Consider the following 7,068-nt stretch of genomic DNA (forward strand, 5'->3'; position numbering starts at 1 on the left):
GACTAGGGCGGGTGAGCCCCAGGCGACCCTGCATTCGCCCTTGCGGAGGAAGCAGCGGTTCCTCCTGCCCTAGAGACCCTGCACAGCTGCCCCAGCACCTGCTCCCACGGCACCTGCTCCCACCCTTCTGGCCTCCTCACTGGCCATGCCGGCTCCCCTCCGTGCCCAGTGCCTGAAACCCTTGGCTTGCAAGCCCAAAGGCTGCAGCCCCTTCGTCTGCCTCTTGAGCTCCTTATTCTAAGAAGCAGCCTTGGTAGAGGTGAGCCTGGGCTCACAGAACCCCATTTAGCATCTACTCCCGCCTTCTCTTGTCCCCATGCATCTGCTCGTACTTCATTCCACCTGGCATCCTTGGAGGAATGGCTAATTAAATGGAAAAGAGCTGGCCTATTTTTTGGTGTTTTTCAGCTTAGACCTGGGGGAATTGTCACAAAATGTGGAACGAGCCCTGGGGAAACTGACAAGCTCTGGGGTTGGCTGGTTCCTCTAGGATTGGCAGGTCCTGAGTCCCACAGACTGGCTGTTCCACTTAAGGTTTCATCTCATTCTCTCGGTCGTCAAATTTGGGAATGGGGTAAAAACTGGAGGAAGGGGAAATGTCCTCCTGGGTGTTCAACCCACATTGTCCTAGAAGAGGAAATAAGCTCATTTATTTGGCCTCGTTCTTTAGTTGCAAAATCAGGATGGTAACAGATTTCAAATAACAACTGTTCTCTGGAGAAAGATAGGGATGGGGAGGTGAGGAGGTGGGATGTGGGGTGGGGCCCCGAGAGGAGCAGAGGAACAGATCCCTGTCTCAGGTCCTATTGCTTGCATTTGAACAGTGCCATCTCCTCCTAGAAAATTGCCTTTCCAAAAAGAAGCTCATTGTGTCCCTCCCTTGCGTTAGAACATCTTTGGTTCCTTATTTGTCTGCTTAACTGGTGAACTCCTTAACTGGAGCTATAATATCCCTTTAAACCATCCCACAGCTTTTCCACTAGACTCAATTACTGCCATCCTAGGCTCTGGCCACCCTTAATTTTTCACCATCCTTTCTCACCTTCTTGCTGTTTCCACACATTTCAAGTCCTCTGCCAGGAATTCCCTCCTCTGCCTAGCAAGTCCTACTCATTAATGGAGTTGCAGTGCAAATATTACCTCTCTGAAGCCTTTTTTTAACACCTCTAGGAATGAGTCACTCTCTCCACTGCATTTTCCCAGAACTTTACTCGTACCTCCATTACACCTCCTACCAAACACACTTTAATCATTTCTACATATCTCTGTTCTGTTAGAATGTGAGTTCATTGAGAAGAAGAGGTGCTCTGAAGAGGTGTAGCCCAAGTTCCCAGTGCCTTCTACTTATGAGGCCGGTGAATTTTTATTGATGGATTGCTTGATTAATTAGGACATCACTCTTGGAGTTGGAAGAAAGCTGTCATTCAGAGAACCCAGCAGGAATGACATTTAGGTAAACTGATCCTTCCCAGGTGAGGTGGACATAATATGTGGAGTCACATGGCTACAGTCACATGGGGATCTTTAACCATGCCTATTATGTAAAATCTCAGGGATGGAAGATCTGAAACTTGACCTTGGGTTGGATCACGTTGCTGAATGGCATTCTGCTACAGTGAAGGAAAGTACTCCCAGCGCTCTGCTCACCTGTCCTCCAATCCCCTCCTCCACCCCATCTCACATTCCCACTTCTTCCATGAAGCCTTCCCTGAACACTTCTGCTTCTGTCTCCCAGCTGGACTACCAGGTTGCTGAAAATCCATTTCTGCGTTTTATCCTTGGTACACAGCAAAATGGCTGTGCATGGTTTGTGCTCAAAAAAATGTTTACTGCCGGGTGGGTGCAGTGGCTCACTAATCCCTGCACTTTGGGAGGCCAAGTTGGGAGGATTGCTTGAGGCTAGAAGTTCAAAATCAGCATGAGCAACATAGCAAGACCCCATATCTACCAAAACAAACAAAAAAATTAGCTGGGCATGGTGGTGCATGCCTGTAGTCTAAAGTAGCTGGGACTACAGGTGCACACCACCATGCCCAGCTAATTTTTGTATTTTTAGTAGAGACGGGGTTTCACCATGTTGGCCAGGATGGTCTCGATCTCTTGACCTTGTGATCCACCCGCCTCGGCCTCCCAAAGTGCTGGGATTACAGGCATGAGCCACTGCGCCTGGCCGTAAAGAAAAAAAAACATAAAGTTTCTTGATGCTGATGAAATTGCCTGCTTAGGAGCATAGAGATTTGCTATATATACTCTTCGCCCCTCTGGATCCACTCTCCACCCTTCTACACTGTGCTCTGTGTGCCACGAGGATGGCTTTTTTTTTTTTTTTTTTTTTTTTTAGTGATGGGGGTCTCACTATGTTGCCCAGGCTGGTCTTGAACTCATGGGCTCAAGTGATCCTCCTGCCTTGGCCTCCCAAAGTGCTGGGACCGCAGGTGTGAGCCACTGCACCTGGCCAAGGATGGCATTTTTTGACTATGCCAACCAGACGTGGCTTCCTATTAAGTTTGGCCAATGGGAGGCACAAGAGTAAGATAAGCTGGCACTAGGATGAGGCCAGCACATTTATTCCCGTGATTTCTCCCCACTCTCCAGAGGTTGCAGTGCCTGCCATCCTCTACCAAAAGCCACAGCTTCTGTCAGGCAGGCAGCTCTCTCCTACAGCCTCATCCACGGCTATTGCTCGCTAAGATTCCAGCAACCACTCCCTTCCTTCTGCCCCATGTGGCTATCCTGGGTGTACTTCACTGTCCCTTAGTAGTTTCCCGAAACCCTGCCCACATTTTATAAATGGTGTCTTCTTTCAACTACCCAGTTATCCTACCTTGAGGGGGATTAGATACAGTACCCTCAGGAATGTCTCTGACCCCCACATCTAGCTCCATGTTGTCAGGGCTCCCCAGATGCCTGCTTGACATTGGTGCATTGATCCCAACCTGGCTCAAAATCACATTTGTTGATTATATTCCAGGAAGTCAGATGCTTCTGCATATGGCCCAGTTCCACCTTGATTTCTTAAATTTCCCAACCAGAGAAAACGGGCATTTGTCCCCAGTGTTAGGATTAATCTCCATGGAGTCTGGAGTTCCAGAATAGTCCTTGAAATTACAAATTATACTGGTTTCCCTCCTATATGTCCATTGTTTTTCTAGACCAATTAGATATGTAAACTTGCAGTTGGTTTTTTACAGAGGAGGGACAATTTCTCTCTTGAAAAAAATCTATTGGCCGGGTACGGTGGCTCATGCCTGTAATCCCAGCACTTTGGGAGGCCAAGGCAGGCAGATCACTTGAGGTCAGGAGTTTGAGACCAGCCTGGCCCACATGGTGAAACCCCATCTCTACTAAAAATACAAAAAATAAGCCAGGCGTGGTGGTGCATGCTTGAATCCCAGCTATTTGGGAGGCTGAGGCAGGAGAATCTTTGAACCCGGGAGGCAGAGGTCACAGTGAGCCAAGATCGTACCATTGTACTCCAGCCTGGGCGACAAGAGCACAACTCCATCTCAAAAAAAAAAAAAAAAAAAAAAAAAAAAAAAAAACTATTATCTAGTTGAGAGCTATTGAATGTGTCCTGCCTGCCCATGCCATGGCCATCGCTCTAGCTCGGGCTCCTGGAGTTCAGGCATCTTGGGGCCTACGACAACTCCTGTTCCCTCCACTCCCCATTCCACAGCACTGTATCATCCCACAGAGCAAGTTTTCTGTCCCTTCAGGATCCCTAGACGCCCCCATCCAGCCAGCCCACTGCAATGAACAGGTGTTCTGGGGGTTGCACTGGTCCAACCACAATATATGTGGTACTTTCCTCACCAACAGGATCTGAGCAAATGAGCCTCTTGACTCAAGGTCCCCCAACATCTCAGGGAACTCAGATCTGAACAGGGAGGTCTTCAGCTTGCTGAATCCTTTAACCTAGTTCTGGAACTTCAGTAAAAAGAAGTGAAACTTCTCCCAGGAGCCTCCCACTGTCTCCTGGCCTAAATTGCCTAGAGGGCCCTGGGAGTGGGATCTGAGACATGCTGCCTAAGGGGAAACTGAGGCCTAGAAAGGAGAAGCAGCCACAGGCCTGAGTCCCAGGAGAGAGGCGTGGGAGGAGGGAGAAGTGTCTGTGTTGCTGGAGATAGGCAGATGCTAGCATTCTGAGCTGGAAGGGGTGGAGGAGGGGGCAGGAATGCATGAAGGGGGTCAAAGCTATGGGAAAGAAAAAGATATGCAATGGTGTGTGTGTGTGTGTGTGTGTGTATGTGTGTGCGCGCGCACGCACCGGGTGGGGTGTGACGGAAACAACGGCTTTGGCCAAATTAAGATTTAGTCCTGGAACTTCTGCCAAGCTTTTTCTCCCTTCCAGTCATCTGCCCTTACCAACGTTAGGCAGTCACAGTGTCCTTACGAACGTTATCACCCTTTCCCAGTGCCCACAGCTGGAGGCTGATAGCTGGAGGCGGACTGGCACTGGGGCAAAGTCCGCCTGTCCGGCTCCCTTCCTGGCCCACTCCCTCCCTGGCCCGAATTGCCCCTGCCCACTGGGCCTCCCTGTCCACCAGGCCCTGTAAAGAAGAGCTGGCACCCTCACCCCACAGCTCCTCATGCCAGGACAGATACCTGAGCTGGGAGATCACCCGACCTCTCTTTTTAACCCGCCTCGGCTCATGTGACGGGCTGGAGTCCAGGCAGACATATGCAGGTCAGGCATCCAGGCAGGCCACACAGCGCTATTTATTTCCTACTGGGTTCTCTTCACGCAGAGCTGGCAGGGTGGGACTTTCTCATTGTATTTAAGCCCCAGCTGGCGCCACAGAACTGCCCCAGCCTCAGCCTTTGCCCCTTTTCCAACCCAGTAGGTAAAAATAAACCCATTTGGCAGCTTTGGGGAGTGGGATGGGGACTGCTGAAAAGGCGCTGTAAACACGGCAGTGGGGGCGGGGTGGGGTTGGTCGCAGCAGGGAGGGGTCAGAAACCCTGGCTCTGCTGTGAACTAAAGGGACGGGTGCTTGGTCTCTCCAGCTGGGCACTCTGCCTCCCACTTCTTCAGCTGGGAAGAGCCTGGGCACCATTCATTCGCAATCTCTGAGGCAGAAGGCACTGGAGATAGTGAGTGGTCACTGGTGCTGCGGGGTGGTGGCTAGGGTAGAAATAAGGGAAACAAAGAGAAGTAAATGGTCATGGCTAGTGAGGGACGCTTCGTCCGAATGGGTCTTTTGAGGAACACTTGGCTAGGACACTAGTTCATGTCTACCATCATATGTATCTCACTGTACTTCAATTCTTAACATGTTTGACCTTCCATTAAATATGTGTGTTATGTTTGAATAGATCCAGCACAGCGCCTGGCCCACCGAGTACACTGGGCATTTACTGAGCGACTGAAGAGAAGGCAGAGAAAGGTGGAGGCGGGGCCTGGCGCCCCCTGGGGGGAGCCCCGTGAAAGTGCAGCCGCAGGGGTTGGGGAGGTAGGACATTTCCCACCCAGGAGGCTCCCGCAGCTGTTCCCTACCAGGTTTCTAACTTTACAACTTCGACTCTGTGGTCTGGGAAATCTCCGCCTTGTGTCTCCCTCCGGCCCCGGCCCAGCTTTCCCAGCGACAGCGGCGCCTCCCCTTCTGAATGTAGTAGAATTTAAGCCTGGGACTAAATAAAGAACAGAGGAAGTCCTCTCTTTGAAATGCAGCTGCCCCAGGCCAGGTTGGGCTAGGAAGGGGTAGCAGTAGAGTGTGTGACACAGCGGTTGGGAAACAGTTGTGACTGCAGGAAGACCCACCACGGAAGCGCCTGCCCCTCATTATTTTAGCAGCGTTGAGGGGAAGCACCTGTGGTCCATTGCGCTTCTTGGTCCTCCAAAGAGCTCTGAAGCCTCCTCCCTCTCACTCATGCCACTTTGCCTGGACATCTCGCTGGCATTTTACAGCAACTAGTGACTTCAGTTCCAAGGGGAAAAGGGATGAATGAAGAGTGTTTGCTGAGAGGGGAATGGAACCAGGACAATGTGGGACACTGGCTCAAAAACTCGGCTGAAAGATCTCAGGGATGAGGTTTCTGAATTCATCTTGTGTATTCACCTCAGTCTCAAGTCTCTGGCTGGGATTGTTGGTGGGACAGAAGTAAGCAATGTTGTTTTAGCAACCAGAGAAAACAGCAACACAGCCTGCTACTTGTTGAGGGAAATGAGGGAATCGGGGAAGAGAAGTAGGGAAGCCTGGTCTGCTGGTTCCTCCTCCCCTGCAGACCTCAGGATGGCTAATCTGGGATAGAATCAGTTTGATGAGGGAGCAGAAAAAGCCAAACCCCTGATCTGAAATCATGGCAGAGAAACCTGAAGGGTAACCCCATTTCATCTTCAACGTCAGAAACGGAGGGAGGTGAGAGCCAAGTTGCTACTGGATAGCATGTCTTCCACGCCTTTCATTCCTACCATCTTTTCTCCTCCACCTTCAGCTCAGGACAGAAGCCCCTTACTCTATACTATGCACAGACTCAGAGAACATTCTCTTCTGAAACTATCTCCCCTCCCCATCCCATTCACTTACAAAGTTACACAAATTTTAAACCAGAACAGAGTGCAGATAACTTGCTGGCAAGTTTTCTCTAAAGCCATGGCCTAGCTTTTGTTAGATTCTAAACATATGGTCAACAATGCTGCTGACGCTCCCTATCCTTGATAAATGCCATTAGGGTGCTTTTTTTGCGCACAACAGTTGCTCAAGTCACTGGTGAAAGAATCAATGCACCAACAAAAGCCTATATAGACATGCTTGAGAACAGCAAAAGTGAGTGCAGCTTGGGTCAGGGCTCCACCCTGGGAATGATTAAGAATTCTCTGCAGTGGTTCAGATTGGGTGTCCTGGATCTGCTCCTCAATCAGGAGATCATCAACAGCCAGATTCAAAGGCAGGGCTGGGCAGCCTCTGCAAAACGAGGTCAAATCATGTCCAGGCTCACTCTACTGGAAGGTCAAGGTCAGTCCTTAGCATCTGCACAGACTAGCTGCAGTCACTTTACGTTTCTGCTTTTGGACTGACAAATTCCTTCCTAGAAAGTAAAAAGCAATGGGCAATGCACTAGTAGCCC

The sequence above is a fragment of the Pan paniscus genome, chromosome 1 (assembly GCF_029289425.2).
Source record: "Pan paniscus chromosome 1, NHGRI_mPanPan1-v2.0_pri, whole genome shotgun sequence".
NCBI lineage: Eukaryota > Metazoa > Chordata > Mammalia > Primates > Hominidae > Pan > Pan paniscus.